This window comes from Blastomyces gilchristii, assembly GCF_000003855.2.
Source record: "Blastomyces gilchristii SLH14081 genomic scaffold supercont1.3, whole genome shotgun sequence".
Lineage (NCBI taxonomy): Eukaryota > Fungi > Ascomycota > Eurotiomycetes > Onygenales > Ajellomycetaceae > Blastomyces > Blastomyces gilchristii.
Window position 1 is genome coordinate 3,250,525 of NW_003101680.1, and position 14,981 is coordinate 3,265,505.

Here is a 14,981-nt window from a genome sequence, read left to right on the forward strand (position 1 = left end):
TCAGATCACTGACCTTCTAGAACATAATCTTATATGATTCTCATCAAGTATGTGAGGCTTTCCAGTCCTATTCATGAAAAAGATGAGTGAAGAGTGATGAATGTGTATCAATTATCAAGCACTTAACAAGCTTATGATCAAGAATGAATATTCACTGTCACAGATTCAATAACAGTTGAATACAGTCAGAAACACCTGATATCTATTGAAGATCAATCTTCTCTCAGAATACTGACAGATTCACATAGACAAACTGTCAGTTCTGTGAACTGCATTTAATATGCAATGAGAGAAGTTCAAATTCCTGACAATATTATTCAGTCTGATAAATGTACCTATCATCTTTCAAACAATGATGAATATGATTCTTTATAAACAGAATGAAACCTCATGTCTCATATATCTTAATAACATCCTAGTCTTTTCAAACTCATATAACAAACATCTGAAGCATCTTGATAAAGTGCTTATAACTCTGACAGAGTATAAGCTCTATATTAAATCAATCAAGTGTGTGTTTGAAATGAAAGAGTTGAAGTTCATAGAACATGTAGTAGATGATGACTGTATACATCTCATCTCAGAGAAATTGAATGTCATAGTGAATTGATCACAGCTAAGAAATGTACATTATATATGACAGTTTCTTAAGTTGATCTCATACTACTGCAGGTTTATCAAGGATTTTGCATAAATATCTGCATCACTCTCAGATCTCTTAAGAGAAACAGATACAAATCTGCAAAAGAAGAAGTTTTATTCAATTATCTAGAATACTGTGTGTGAAGAGGCTTTTCTCACACTGAGAAAATATGTAATAATATTCTCAGTACTTATTTAATCAGATTGTGATAAACCTTTCTACATTGAGATAGATGTATTCAAATGAGCTATCAGAGACACTCTTCTACAGATGAGTAAGAATGACAAGCTGCATCTGATGATGTACAATGGTAGAAAACTATCAGGCACTGAGCTCAATTACTCAGTGTATGAAAAGAAATTGCTAGTAATCAAGCACATGCTGGTATTATGAAATAGATATATTGACAACAGGCATATAACAACAGTGATCACAAATCACAAAAGTCTCATCTATCTATAATTGATAATAAAACCTTTCAAACACTTAGCATGTTGAATCTCAGAGTTTCAAGTGTACAATCTTCATATCAAATACTGAAAGAGATTGAACATAGTGATGCCTGATGCAATCAGTCACAGACCTGATTTCATGAGTGAGAGTTCTGTGAACCAGGCACAAGAGATGTTCATGTTAAACACACTGAGAAGATGCAAGGAATCAGAATGAGTGAATGCCATGATCTCTTACTTGAAGAATGACAAGGTGTCAGATGACAAGCATCTTGTGAGAGTAGTAGAAGAGATGCTTTCAAACTTCAAGCTGAGAAAATTGAAAAATGAAAATGATATTGTGCTTTACTGTGATCTAGAATATGTAGAAGCTTTCTATCTAGAATCTTCATTTCAACACAACTTGATGACTCACATGCACAAGGAATTCAGTCACTTAGAAAGCTCTGAACTTATGAGCATACTTAAATCAAGAGTATACTGATCAAGCATAGCTGAGAATATTCAGGCATATACTTATGAGTGCCTGAATTGCCAGGTTGCAAAAGAATCTAAGAAAGGATTAGAATGTGAGAAAGCATAACATCAGATGAAGTGTACAATACAACTGTTCAAATAATGAAGAGTGAATCTCATAGACATATTACTGCAGATGTCAAATGAAAATCAATGAATAATCACTGCTATTGATTACACTACTGACTGGCCAGTTGTGAAAGCAGTTTCAGAGATGACAGAGAAGATGATGATGAAGTTTCTACATAATAAGATCTATGTTAACTATGGAATACTGTATAAGATTCTAACTGATAACAGTGCAAACCTTGTAGAAGAAGCAGTAAGACATTTTATAAGCCAGTTACAGATAAGACATCATAGAACAATGTCATATCATCTGTGAATAAACAGAAAGATGAAATGCTTGAATGAAATCTTGAGTAACATGCTGATGAAATATCTAGTAAGCAAGTCTACAAGATTATGAAATGAATATCTTGATCAGGTGCTATTAGCCACACGAATTCAGCAGCATGCAGTCATCAAGTGTTCATCATTCTACCTGTTATATGAATTGCATCCGTGCATTCTGAAGAATACTTCAGAAAATATGAGAGAGGAAACAACAGTTGCAGACACAGAATCAAGATTGAAAGAGATCAGCCACACACATGCAAAAGCTAATAAGTTACTTCTGAACTGAGCAATTCAATTGAAAAGAATACAAGACTCACTTATTAAGAAATTGAGTCTCAAGATGAGAATGTGAGTTCTTGTATGCAATGAGAGTTCTGAGAAGTTTCAATCTAGATAATTTAAGTCATATAAAATACTCAAATCACATTCTCTGAGAATGTACACATTGAAAGAATCAGAGAGATGAGTCTTATACAACTTAATCAATGATTCATGACTTATGAAAGTAAAGATGCAAGACTTGAGTGAATTATAATTATTCACAGCACTATCATCAGCATTGAAAAAGAAGAGACTTACAATTGAAAAGTCTTATGAAGTAAGAGAAATCATAGATGCTTACAAATCAGATGATCTTACTTATTCTGATCTTTTCATAATTATAAGGAAAGAATAAGAAGCAATGAAGAAATCAGATAAACATCACACTTTAATAAGTGATAAGACTGTAGCTGATTGTATGATAATGCACTGCAGACAGCAGATGCAATATAGTAAAGAGTGATCTCAAAGCAGCAGACTTGCATGTGAGTCAGATTGCAGAAGAAAAAGAAATTCAGAGTTGAATTTAACTGTTTACATCAGTTCAATTATGAAGATTACAGAGAACAAACTATCTGAAACATCTATGAATATATGAGACCAAGTCATCTTGACCTCTGAGAACACTCAGAGGTCAGGTGAGATTAGTTTCAATAAGCTGTTTACTGTAGTAATCTGAGTGAGTGAAGAGAGACAGTATAATGCATAAGACAGAATCACAAAAGATGAAAGCTGTCAAACCTAGTCACTGAATGCTGTATTATATAAAGATCGCGTAAGAGTAGTGATTAGCAGATAAAGAAAAAGCATAAGAAAAGAAATAATGAATTGATCATCAACTGTAAGAGTCAGCTGCAAAAGACAAATGTTATCATATATATCTCATTCATTTTCATACATCACACATTAATCTATTTCCAAAGCCACATCACTTAAAAAACACTAAAAACAAAGGAAATCTCAAAACTCAAGGTCTGCAAGGGATTCAAGAGCTGCAAGCTGCTCTTATAATAATATCATACATATCTCTGATTTCTCTACTGCTCTGTGTACAACATTAATATCATTTATCACAAGATTGACTGAAATGCCAATATAGAAATGCATATGTGTATGTGTAGAGAAATTGAAGAAGAGCGCGGGACCCGCAGAACTAGGAGCCAGAACAGAGAGAATGAAGACAGAAGAAATAGAAGAAGAAGAAGATGCAGAACCAGATGAACAACAGCAGGAGTCACTCAGAGTCAAACACTTATGATCTGATATGTGCACAATCTTCCCTGCAGAGAAGGAAGAGAAAGTGACAGAAGAGGCTTGAGAACAGAAGAGAATAGTCTCAGCAGCATTGTCATCTTCAATTAGAATGGCCTCTGATGCTGAAGCAACTAAGAATCATTATTAGTGTATGAAAATTGCAAAAGCAGGGGTAATAATTACTGAACAAACACTCACTAATCTTAGAATTGTATGTGTAATTATAACATGCATGAGACTTCTCAGAAAGAGAGAGAGAGACACAGAGGAATGCAGAAAGCAGAATACAGTGTGTGAACAGCTTATTCTCACAATGACATCTCAGACAAGGCATACAAGCCTCACATCTACAGGTGTAAAAGAGTACAACATCTGTGTTCCTGTTTCTGAAAACATAGATATCTTTTATCTGTATCATGAAGTCAGATGACAGATATCAGAGAATAGACTGATACAGATCTATCATTCTGAAGAAATTTATCAGAGTAAATATTTCTGCAATATTGAACTTTACAGTTATAAAAAGCTTCTTGATATCTGTGAATATCATGACTTTGTACACAGTAAAACTCATAATGATTTTTCCTAAGAACAGAAAAATCAGTGTTAGAAAGAAAAGATGAAAAAGAAAAAGACTTATGATTTTAACACTGTTGAAGAGAAGAATAATTCTCTGATATGAATAAATGATTACTTCATCATAAATATTTAAAATAAATATAATAATCAGCATTTACAACTGAGCTTCAGATAGTCATATCATACACAGTCTTCATATAATAAATTATTCTGAGAGTTAGTAAGAAGAGTAGAAGTGTATACACTGAGAGATATGATTCATTAAGTCTATACAATATCTTCTTGAAACAGGGAGAGCTAATCACAAAAGCAGAGATGATAAAACCAGAAGTGACAGAAGTGAGAATCACAGGAACAGAGATAGCAGAAGCAGGAGAATCAGACACAGAGACAGATGTAGAAGATTGAGAGAGAGTGACAGAGAAAGAAACAGAGAGAACAGAAGAAGATGCAGAAGACTCAGTCATATATAACACAGACAATTTCTTCATTATCATGTTCTTCAAGTTCTCAATCAATGATTCAACATTGAGTTCACTATCATTGACAGATATGAATCTGTCAATGTGTGAAGATTCTACATAAATAAAAACAATATATCAGCATCTGCATTCATGCAAAATCATGCCAGAAAACATGATCAGAAACCTGCTGAGAAGAGAAACAGTTGAGAGTGTATAAGAAGGTGAAGAGAGTGTATAAGAAGGTGGAGAAGATGTGTCATTTATAATAGTATGTTCTGACAATTATTAGAAGATAAACAAGTTCTGATCACATTTCACAATGCATTACACTTACTGCTAATAAACTGCCTGGTATGAGCACTATGATGACACTTGTTATAAGAACAGAGAGCCATTGCCAGAAATGTGTACAATGTGATAGATGAACAGATAGAAAGAGTTAAACAGAAGAAGAAGTAGAAATCTTGAATGATGATGACATTTGATGATGACAATGATAAAGAAGATGATTGAAGAATGAGAAAAGTTAGTGAATGAGTGATGTAATATAGTGAAAGTGTCTTTATAAGAGTGTATGCAGAATGCTAGCTGAATCAGAGATAGATCACACAATTGTGAAATGCTAGTGGCAAGCTAATCTGCATGAAGCTAGGGTGTATGACATGATCACGTGAGCGTGACTGAATCTGATGAGAGAGGATGTGATTTGAAAGAACATACAATCATCAGATAATAACACGGCCGCTTTCAAACTACTAGCATACAAATGTAAAGAGGGGCCATAGTGGCCACTAATTAATTTAGCGTACGATATTACAATATATAAGAAGCCGGCGTACGCCTGTAATCGTACGCTGGCTTAAGCAATCTTTGAATCACACTCTGATTATATGATTTGAGCTCATCTTTACAACTCTCAGAGCATAGTTCATACAGGCCTTTTCAAATCTAATAGCAGGAGGAGGAATTGAAGCTTCAATTTCCATTACTTTAATAGAAGATGATTTGAATGCTTTCAGAATTCTTCTCAAGGCTCTGTTTTGCAGACTTTGAAAGAGTTCAGTGAAATTCTCTTGATTATTCCATTAAACTTGAACTTCATAATCAGCTACTGATGTAATACAGGCTATATATAACTGTCTCATAGCCTGGAAGAATAGACCTCTCTCTGTATTTGATAGTCTGATTATGTTGTTCAATAGTCTTTCTGCCTTGACAGTTCTTTGTTGAATGTGATATTTAAAATTCAACTTGGAGTTTAATTATACTTCTAATCATTTGACATTTACACTGGGTTTAATCTCTCTATTTAAAAGAGTTAGAGATAGTTCTTTCTTATTGAATCTAGAAAAGAAATGAATTAACTCAGTTTTATTCATATTAAATTGAATTTGATTAATATCTACTCTAACAAAGATTTTCTTTGCAGCTTCTTCAATTACTTTCAAATTCTCTTTGATAGTTTTTGAGCTGTAGACTAGACCAATATCATTCATATAACTCAGAGATCACACTATTCTCATATTTCTATTTTTGAATAGATATGCAGTGTATATTGCAAATAAAATGAGTGAGATTGAAGATTTCTGTGATACTTCTATTTTTATCTCAGTCTTGTCTTGTTTCATTCTATCAAAGAAGAGTTGTATACTTCTTTTAGACATAAAACAGTTAACTCATTTTATTAGAGAAAGTGGCAGTTTTAATATCTTCAATATCTGAATTAACTTTGACTTTGAAACATGATCAAATGCTTCTTTTATATCAATAAAAACTGCAGTTGAGACTAGACTCTCATACTTTGCTATTTAAATATTATGAACAACTGAGAGAACAGTGTCAATTGCAGAACACTGTTTTCTATCTCTCATTTATTCACTGAATAAAAGAGAATCATCTATAGAGCTTATAAAAGATAGTTGAGTAGCTATTATCTTTTCTAAAACCTTTTCTAGACAGTTCAATAGAGATATTATTATTATTATTATTCTTCAATTATAGATGTATGCAGTCAGAGACTATGATATCTACCTGAGAACTTTTAGTTCTCAGAGTTTTTCCTATATCTGTAAAGTTAACTATTATACATTCATCAATTTCAGATATGCAAAATCAGAAAATTTCAGCTCAGAATACAAAAACTGTTTACAAATTGCAGTGTTTTAACATCATCTCATACTTTGAAACCATTTGACAATATCATGACAAAGGAAAAGAGAACACAGTCTTAAAGATAGACACATTAAATAGATAAACAGAAAGAAATTAAAAGAAAAAGATAAAATAAAGAAAGACTGTAATAAAACAAATTATTCAAAGATAGTATATAGCTGTTTTAACAGACTATATCTGGTTGATTTTCTTCTCTTCATATTCAGATAATTCTGAATTTAGTCATTTTCTTATAGCTGCTTGAGTTTCTGATAGAAAGTCTATTAAGTATTTAATTCCTGTCTCAGTTGAGAATAAGAATCTCATATTTAATTAATTTAGATCATACTTCTCTTTCAATCTGACTCTGAGACTATTGTATAATACACAGTGTATTATAATATACTCAGAATTCTCATTTATATTGCAGAATAAGTATTCTATTGAGTCAAATCTATCATCAAATCTTTGTATATAAGATTTGAAATAGTCATGTTCTAGTTTCAGCTGTATTATAGATGAGAATATTTTCTTTTTACATTTAATTGAATAAGATTTTCACTTGAGTTTTGTTTCAAATCTTGAATAATGTATACTCTTCTTTTGTTTCTGTCAGCTTTCATTTCACTTATTTAAACAAGATTCTTTTATTTTTCTCTTTATAAAAGATCAGGACATAATTTTTTGAATAGATCTGCTTAATTCTGCACTTTTTTTTACAGCTGAATCAGTCAATTCATTGCTATGAATATTTATATGAGCAGAAACTCAGTGTAGATGAATTATCAGCTTTGATATTCTTCTCTTTTGAATTTTCAAAATAAAGTTTAAGATCAGTTCAAGATTCATTTAATCATTATGAATCTGACTACTTCTAAGTCTCTTTAAAGCAGCTTGACTATCAGAAAATATTCATATCTCTTTCAAACAATTTTCTCTTTTATAAGACTACAGATGCTAGTCACCCGCAGGATGCATCTTAAGCTAATTACATTTAACTCTCTATAATTAACTGATCACCGCATTCATTCTCTCAGGCCAGTCACTAATTTCCAGAGATGTTAGTTAGTGACTGTCATCACTCACTTGATGATGTACACACCAAGCTTTCAGTTGCTGATCTCGGCCTTATTAGATGCTCATAGGCCTATCAATCAGCTGTCATGGCCTTGCCCTGTGTTAGGGACTAATCATAGGCTTGATGACTGCAGTTCTCTCTGCCAGTATTAGGGGTTGGCAGTGAGCTTGCAGGCACTAGCCTATCAGAGTGCTCTGTCTAGGGCCTAGATGCGCGTCTAGGCCTGCTAGTTGAGTGGTTTTCAAAATCATTCTCTGTATTTGAGGGGAAGCTAGGCTCTGATGATGGCCCTAGTTAGGGACTTGCTTAAGTAGTGTATAATCACTACATTAGGCTTGACTCTATATCATTAGAACCTTGACAGGTGCACAGTAGAATAGTAGGACATTGGCATCTCATGCCGGCCCTGATGAGTGTTTGCAGAATCTCACTTAACTAGTGACTTAACTTGCAGTAGAGAGTTCTACCCCGCACCAAGCCTTACTAATTAGGCTCAGCTCCTATTACATGGGGGCTTTCATGGGTAAGAAGTGGCAGATGCCAGCGGTGAGATTCGAACCCACGCACCTCTAATGTGTGCGGCCTTGGTTACCAGTCTTACCAACTGGGCCACGCTGGCTCAATAGAGATATTACTCTATATGACTTAGAAATTGAAGTTTTTCTATTAGATTTTGTAAGAATCACTTCAGTGACTTCTCTTCAGCATTCAGAATAATATTCATTTTTCAAGAGATTGAAAAAGAGCTTAAAATATTCATTCTTTAAGTAGGAATATGTATTTTGAATAATCAAGTGATTAATTGAATCAGAACCTGTAGCAGTTTTAACAGAACTTGAGAAGATAGCTGACTCTAATTCATCTTATGTAAGATCAGGCCATTCTCAGTCATTTTCATCAATGTAGTTAAGAAGTGATATATTCTCTTTCTCTGAATCTGAATCTGAATCTGATGAGTTCTGAAAGAGAATTCTCATGAAAGCTTGACATTTTTCCTTAAAAGAGTTTACTGTATATGATTTATTCTGAAACTCATATTCTAAGACTGGAAGTTTTGCTACACTTCTTGTTTTAGTATAGTTAAAAGCTTTAAAAACTTTCTTCTCTTATGCTTCTTTAAGAAATTTATTCCAGCAGTCTGTTTTAGCTCTTTTAATATCTGAAAAATATTCATTTCTGACAGCTTTGATCTCTTTATCAGATATTACATCATTCTTTCAATCTCTTCTAGCAGTAGCTAATTCTTTTCTTTTAGATGAGATATTCTCATTTCATCAAGGTTTTAAATACTCAGAAGATTTTCTCTTTGAAATATTATCTCTAACACTTGTTAGAATAATAGATGTAATAAGCTTCACTCTATTCTCAAGCATTTCATTTGAGATATCTTGATCAGAATTCTAATATAGCTTATTCTGTCTTTCAGATTTTAACAGTTTTATGCTTTCTTTAACTGCTTTTCAATCAGCTTTTTCAAAGTTATACTGATTAGAGAGAAGAGGATTTTCACTCATTTGTTTTTCACTCAGTTCAATATCAAATTGAATAATCTCATGATCTGATTCTGATGTCTCATTTGAATTAATAAACCAGTTTACAAGTCTTCTTTTCATTAGATTTTATGACATGAAGATTAGATCTATAATAGACTTCTGTTTCATGCCTTTTCTAAAGAATGTTTGTTGATCAGACTTATTAATCAAATCTATTGAATGCTCAAAGATTCATTCAACTAGATTATCAGCTCTCACTGCTCTCTTGCATTCTGAATTTCATCAGAGATGATGTGTATTGAAGTCTTCTGCAATTATAGAGTTTCTTGATGAAGTAATGTTCAGAAATCCTCTATCAATTGTTCAGATATTGTTATATTTCTTCAATGACTTTTCATTATAGATATTTATGAGCTGTATAGTATCAAACTCATCTTCTTTATCTATAATGTCACTCACCAGAATATCAGGGTCAGACATGATATCAAATCTTAGATTAAATTAATATCTTAATCTCTTTCTTTCATAGATCACTACTCTTGACTTTATCTCAGACTTTTGAGGTAAAAAGCAGTAGTAGCTTGAATGAGAAATGACATATTTTTGCTCAGCATCAAAATTCAGCTCCTGAAGCAGTATAAAATCAACTTTTTATTCAAATGTAATTTGAAGATAAGAATAAATGTAATTTGAGTTTCTATTCACATTATTTTGAATAAATGTGATTTTTGAAGAGTTTTTAAACTTTTTTTATTGTTTTTGTTGTATATTCATACTAAAAGAGAGTAGAGTAGAATCTAATCACTATCATTAGATAGTAGATTATAACTGTTCTGAAAAGTAGAAATCTCAACTGCTTGCATTATATCTAGTTTATTATCAGAGTCATTTCTCAATTCTCTAATCTTAACAGAAGTTTGAGAATTCAAATTCTGTTTACATTTAGCTGGAGAATTGAAGTTTGAAGACTTAGATAGTTGAGAGTTTCTTCTTTTTGAGCTTGCAGTTGTGAGTTTACTGGCTTGACTATTCTCTTCAGTTCTAGATTTACTCTGAGTTTCGTCTTTTCTCCAGTTCTTTTGAGTTCTTGGAGCAAACATACATTCTTTTGAGCTAGATGCATGTTTTTCTTTGCAATTAGAGCATTTAAGCAGAGTGTGTTGACATATTTCACCTCTTTTTGAGCATATTTCACATTTATGCTCACTAGTTTTGTGATCTCTGGCACAGAATGCACATTTTGAGTCTCTGAAACAGGAGATTGCAAAGTGTTCATATCTTTGACAGTTTGAACACTTATTTTATCTATTACTTCTGAGTGCAGTGAATGCTTTTCATCATCTTTTTATAAATTTTATTCAAAAGTTTTAATCTCACTTTTACTTCTAATACTGAGAGATACTCTGTTCTCTGTATCTATTCAACATTCTGACTGTCTATTCTCTCTCTTAAAACATTATTTACAATGTCACTGAGTAATGAAGAATTATATTCATAATAAGTATAGAAAGAAGATATCTTTAAGATTACATTCTTTGTATTATTATATATGAATTCAGTGATCAGAAGATGTTTAAGTTAATTATTCTGATAATATAAATAGAACACTTAAAGATGCTGTTCTAGTAACTGATTCTGATATTCAGTCTGATCATCTATCTGCAGATGAAATACAGTACTGAGAAGATATCTTATTATAAGATGATAGTAAAAAGTCAATCAGTATTTACTGATGAAGAGAAATTCTCAATTTGTTATCAATGATTTCAGAGCACTGTGATTATGAATAATGATATCTAAAAATAGATCAGTCAATTCAGAGGCTTTAATCTTTTTATAAGTAAAGATATATTTAACTATTTTCATGAAATGATCAACAATGATTAAAATTGAGTTATATTCTTTAACTCTTATCAACTTCAGCAGATTAACTATGAAATTCATTGATAGATTCTATCATGAGCTTTTTAAAATAGACAGTGATATTAACTCACTGTATTACTTATACTGTGAAATCTTTATTCTTTGACAGATATTATAAGTCTTAATATACTCTTTGACATCTGCTCAGAGCTTGTTTCAAATATATTTATATTTTAGAAGCTTCTCTGTTCTCTCTAATCTGAAGTATTCTGTATAAGAATTATTATAATGAATTCTCAATAACTTCTGATACATCACTCTACTATAAGAAATGAAGACTGAATCATTCAGTAGTAGAAGTTCACATTCTTCTAGTTATCAGTGACTTGATTTCTTAGCAGCACTATCTCACTCAGAGTCTGTCTCTTTTAAGTTCAAACTGAATTCTTTCTTCTTTAACTTCTTAATTCAAGCTGCAGTAGAGATATCTCTCTTCTGTAACTTATTAATGAATTTCAAAAGTAGTTAAGTTAAAAGATTGTAGACTGTTTCATTCTTTATCAATTCAATAATTATAAGATGTGATATAAGAAGCTCATAATCTTCAGTGTCAGTCTTCTGTGAAGATCTGAGTTTTCTTTCATCTTCTATACTGAGTTATGCAGCTGTCTTATCAGTGCTGTTTCTGAGCTTCAGAGAATCTCAATTCTCTGCAGTTAGCTTCTTCTGCAGTGATAACAGAGATTCTTCTATAGAATTCTTCTTTATATCAATAATATTATAATCAGACTGTCTAGACAGTGTATCAGTGAGATTAAGCTGATCTGAATGATATTAGATATAGAAATCATACTCTGAAAGCAGCTCTGCTTATCTGGCTTGATGTTCTGTCAAGCTCTTTGTTATCAAGAAGTAACACAGATTTATATAATCAGTGAGAACTTACACTGAGTACTTACTACTCTGAAGATAATATCATCAGATCTTAAAGAATTTAATAATTACTAATATCTCTTAATCATGAATATTATATCTTCTCTGCATGAGTGATAACTTCTTGAAGAAGAAAGTCACTGATCTTTATTCACAGTATCTTATAGACTTCATGAAAAAGTCTTCTCTTACAGACATTTCATTATCTGTATTCTCAGAAATAATTATTCTCTGATTCTTTCAGTGTTAAAAGACCTTCAGTGTCAACTGTGAAAAGATTTCACAGATTTCATTCTCAGATGTATCAGTCTCACACTGACTGAATAAGTTGAAATTAAAGTGATTCAGTATTATAATATTTGTAAAAGCTTATTTCAATTCTACAAATATCTGTACAGTGTTTTAAGTGAGAATAAACAGTTCTATTTTTCTATCTTTCACACTTCTCTTTAACAGATCTGTAAGAAGAGTAGTAATCTGTGAATATGTATAGATAAATTATCTGTAGAAATTCACAAATTCTAGAAATATCTACATCTTGTAATATGTCTGTGATACTGATCAGTTCTTAATGACAGAGATTCAGCTTCTATTCATTGAAATACTGTTCACTTTAATAATATAATCTAAGAAATCAATCTTCTGTATATAGAATGAGCATTTTTCAGTGTTTGTATAGAGTTAATACTGTCTCAAGTGACTCAATACTTCTTGAACATGACTATTATATTCTTTCTTCATTTTTAAGAAGATTAGAATGTCATTCAAGTATACTATACAGAAGATGTTGACAAGACCTCACAGTATCTCATTTATATAGATCTGAAAGATGACTGAAGTATTACAAAGATCAAAAGATAAAACAAGATATTTAAAATTACTGTACTTAGTATAAAAAGCTGTTTTTTAAATGTTGTCTTCATTAACTCTGATTCTATAATAGATATTCTGTATATCAATCTTTGAGAACATCTTTGCTTCAGATAATTGATCAATCATCTTGTTAATTAATAGTAATGAATAGTGATTCTTAACTGTCATCTTATTGAGACCTCTGTAGTCTATGTATAGATATAGTCTATTATTCTTCTTAAGTATAAAGAGTATAGATGCTTCTGCTGAACTCTTTAATAAATATATTCAGTTCTTTGATTGCACTTTCTCAAGATATTTGTGCAGAACATTCAATTTCTTTACAGATAAGCTATAAAGAGATCTGTATAACACTGTTACACTGTCTTCAAGATAAATCTTATATTATATCTTGATATCAGAAAACTTCACTGCTTCTCTTTCTGAAAAGATATTCTTATAATCTGTAAAGAGACATTGTATACATCTGTCTTTAATAACAGATACTGCTGTTAATCTTGTAGTGAGAGTGATGACTTCTTCATCTATTTTCAAGTCTCAATTATCTGTTATATAGTATATTGACTCTATCTTTTTCTTAAGATTCTTCTGATGAAACTCTTTAAATTTCTCTATCACTGTCTCTTTATTAGTGAGGTGATACTATTATATCTGAGTGACTCAGTCAATAAGAGAATTATTTTCTCTTAATTATGAGAGATCTAGAATGACATTCTTATCTATGATATTAATAATATGAAGAAGTAGACTGCTTTTCTTAAAGATTTCTTCTGAGTCTGTGATCACACACTTCACTTGAATTATGTTAAAATGATGATACTTTGTTTTATTAGTAAATTTCACATGATCTGATAAGTCTATCTTCTTTCAACTCTTCATCAAAGAAAAGAAATAGAATATGAAGTTAATATTTACTCTGAAGTTGAGTAGATATCTCACTGATATCTCCTCATTCAGAGTATACATTGTAATCATAATATAAACTCAGAAATATGAGAATTATCAATTCTTCATTTCTTTCTCTTCTTTATCTTTCATGAATATGTTTGTTAGAAGAGAAGTCAACTTTTAGAAGATATCTTCTTAATTTCTTCTCTTCTTCAGCTTCTTACAATCACTGATATAATGATCATCAGCTTCACAGTTAAAATAGAGATCTTTATTAAATCTTTTTTAATATTTCTTCACAGTGAGTGAAGAATCAGAATACTTAAAATTCTTCTTTACTTTCTCTGCACTGAAGCTGTTACAGTGTTATTTAGATTCTATTATTAATTACTTAAAAGAGATCTTATTGATCTTTTTCTTAGAGAATTGATTATTTAAATAGATCTGAGAAGTCAGATTGATAAGCTCAGTGTAATTAATTAATAAACTCTGATACTGTAATATTATTATCTGCATCTTATGAGTCAGCTTCATAAGATAAAGCTGTATCTTTAATTAATTCAAATCATCAGTTAATTTCTCTCAATATTCTTCAAATCTTATATTAAAATCAGAAGAATTCTTATTATCTTATTAATATAATAAGTTAAACTACTGTACTACTGTGAAGTCACAGTTGCAGTGATCTTTGATTTAGTTCAGTAGAAAGTTCTTGAATTCTTCTCAAGTCATGATAGTATTAGTACACTCAAGCTCTCTCTTCTTAATGACTCAAGTAGTTACAGAGATACCTTCAAGAAGATTGACAGTGTATATTACTTATATCTTATGAGTATTATACTGGCTCAGATTAAGGCAGAATTTTCATTTAAGAATACAGATAAAGCTGTGAAATTCAGATAAAATATTTCTCTTATATCTCAGAGAATCTCTGATCTTAATCTCTCTATCTTCATGATAGATGTAGATGTGTAGAGGCTGTGACAGTGATAAAATAGTTAAAGAGCCTATATTAAAATATGCAGCAGATTTAAAAATCTCAGATTTCTGTCAGAGTAGAGATGTACACACTCT

The 14,981-nt window shown here is 31.2% G+C and overlaps 1 pseudogene across 1 annotated transcript; it reads right to left on the reverse strand.

Annotated features, from left to right (window-relative positions):
- Nucleotides 1–8,395: 8,395 nt before the first annotated feature.
- BDBG_16541 lies at nt 8,396–8,476 on the reverse strand (annotated as a pseudogene). The gene has a single exon. The product of its transcript is annotated as a tRNA-OTHER (tRNA).
- Between the last annotated feature and the right edge of the window lie 6,505 nt (nt 8,477–14,981).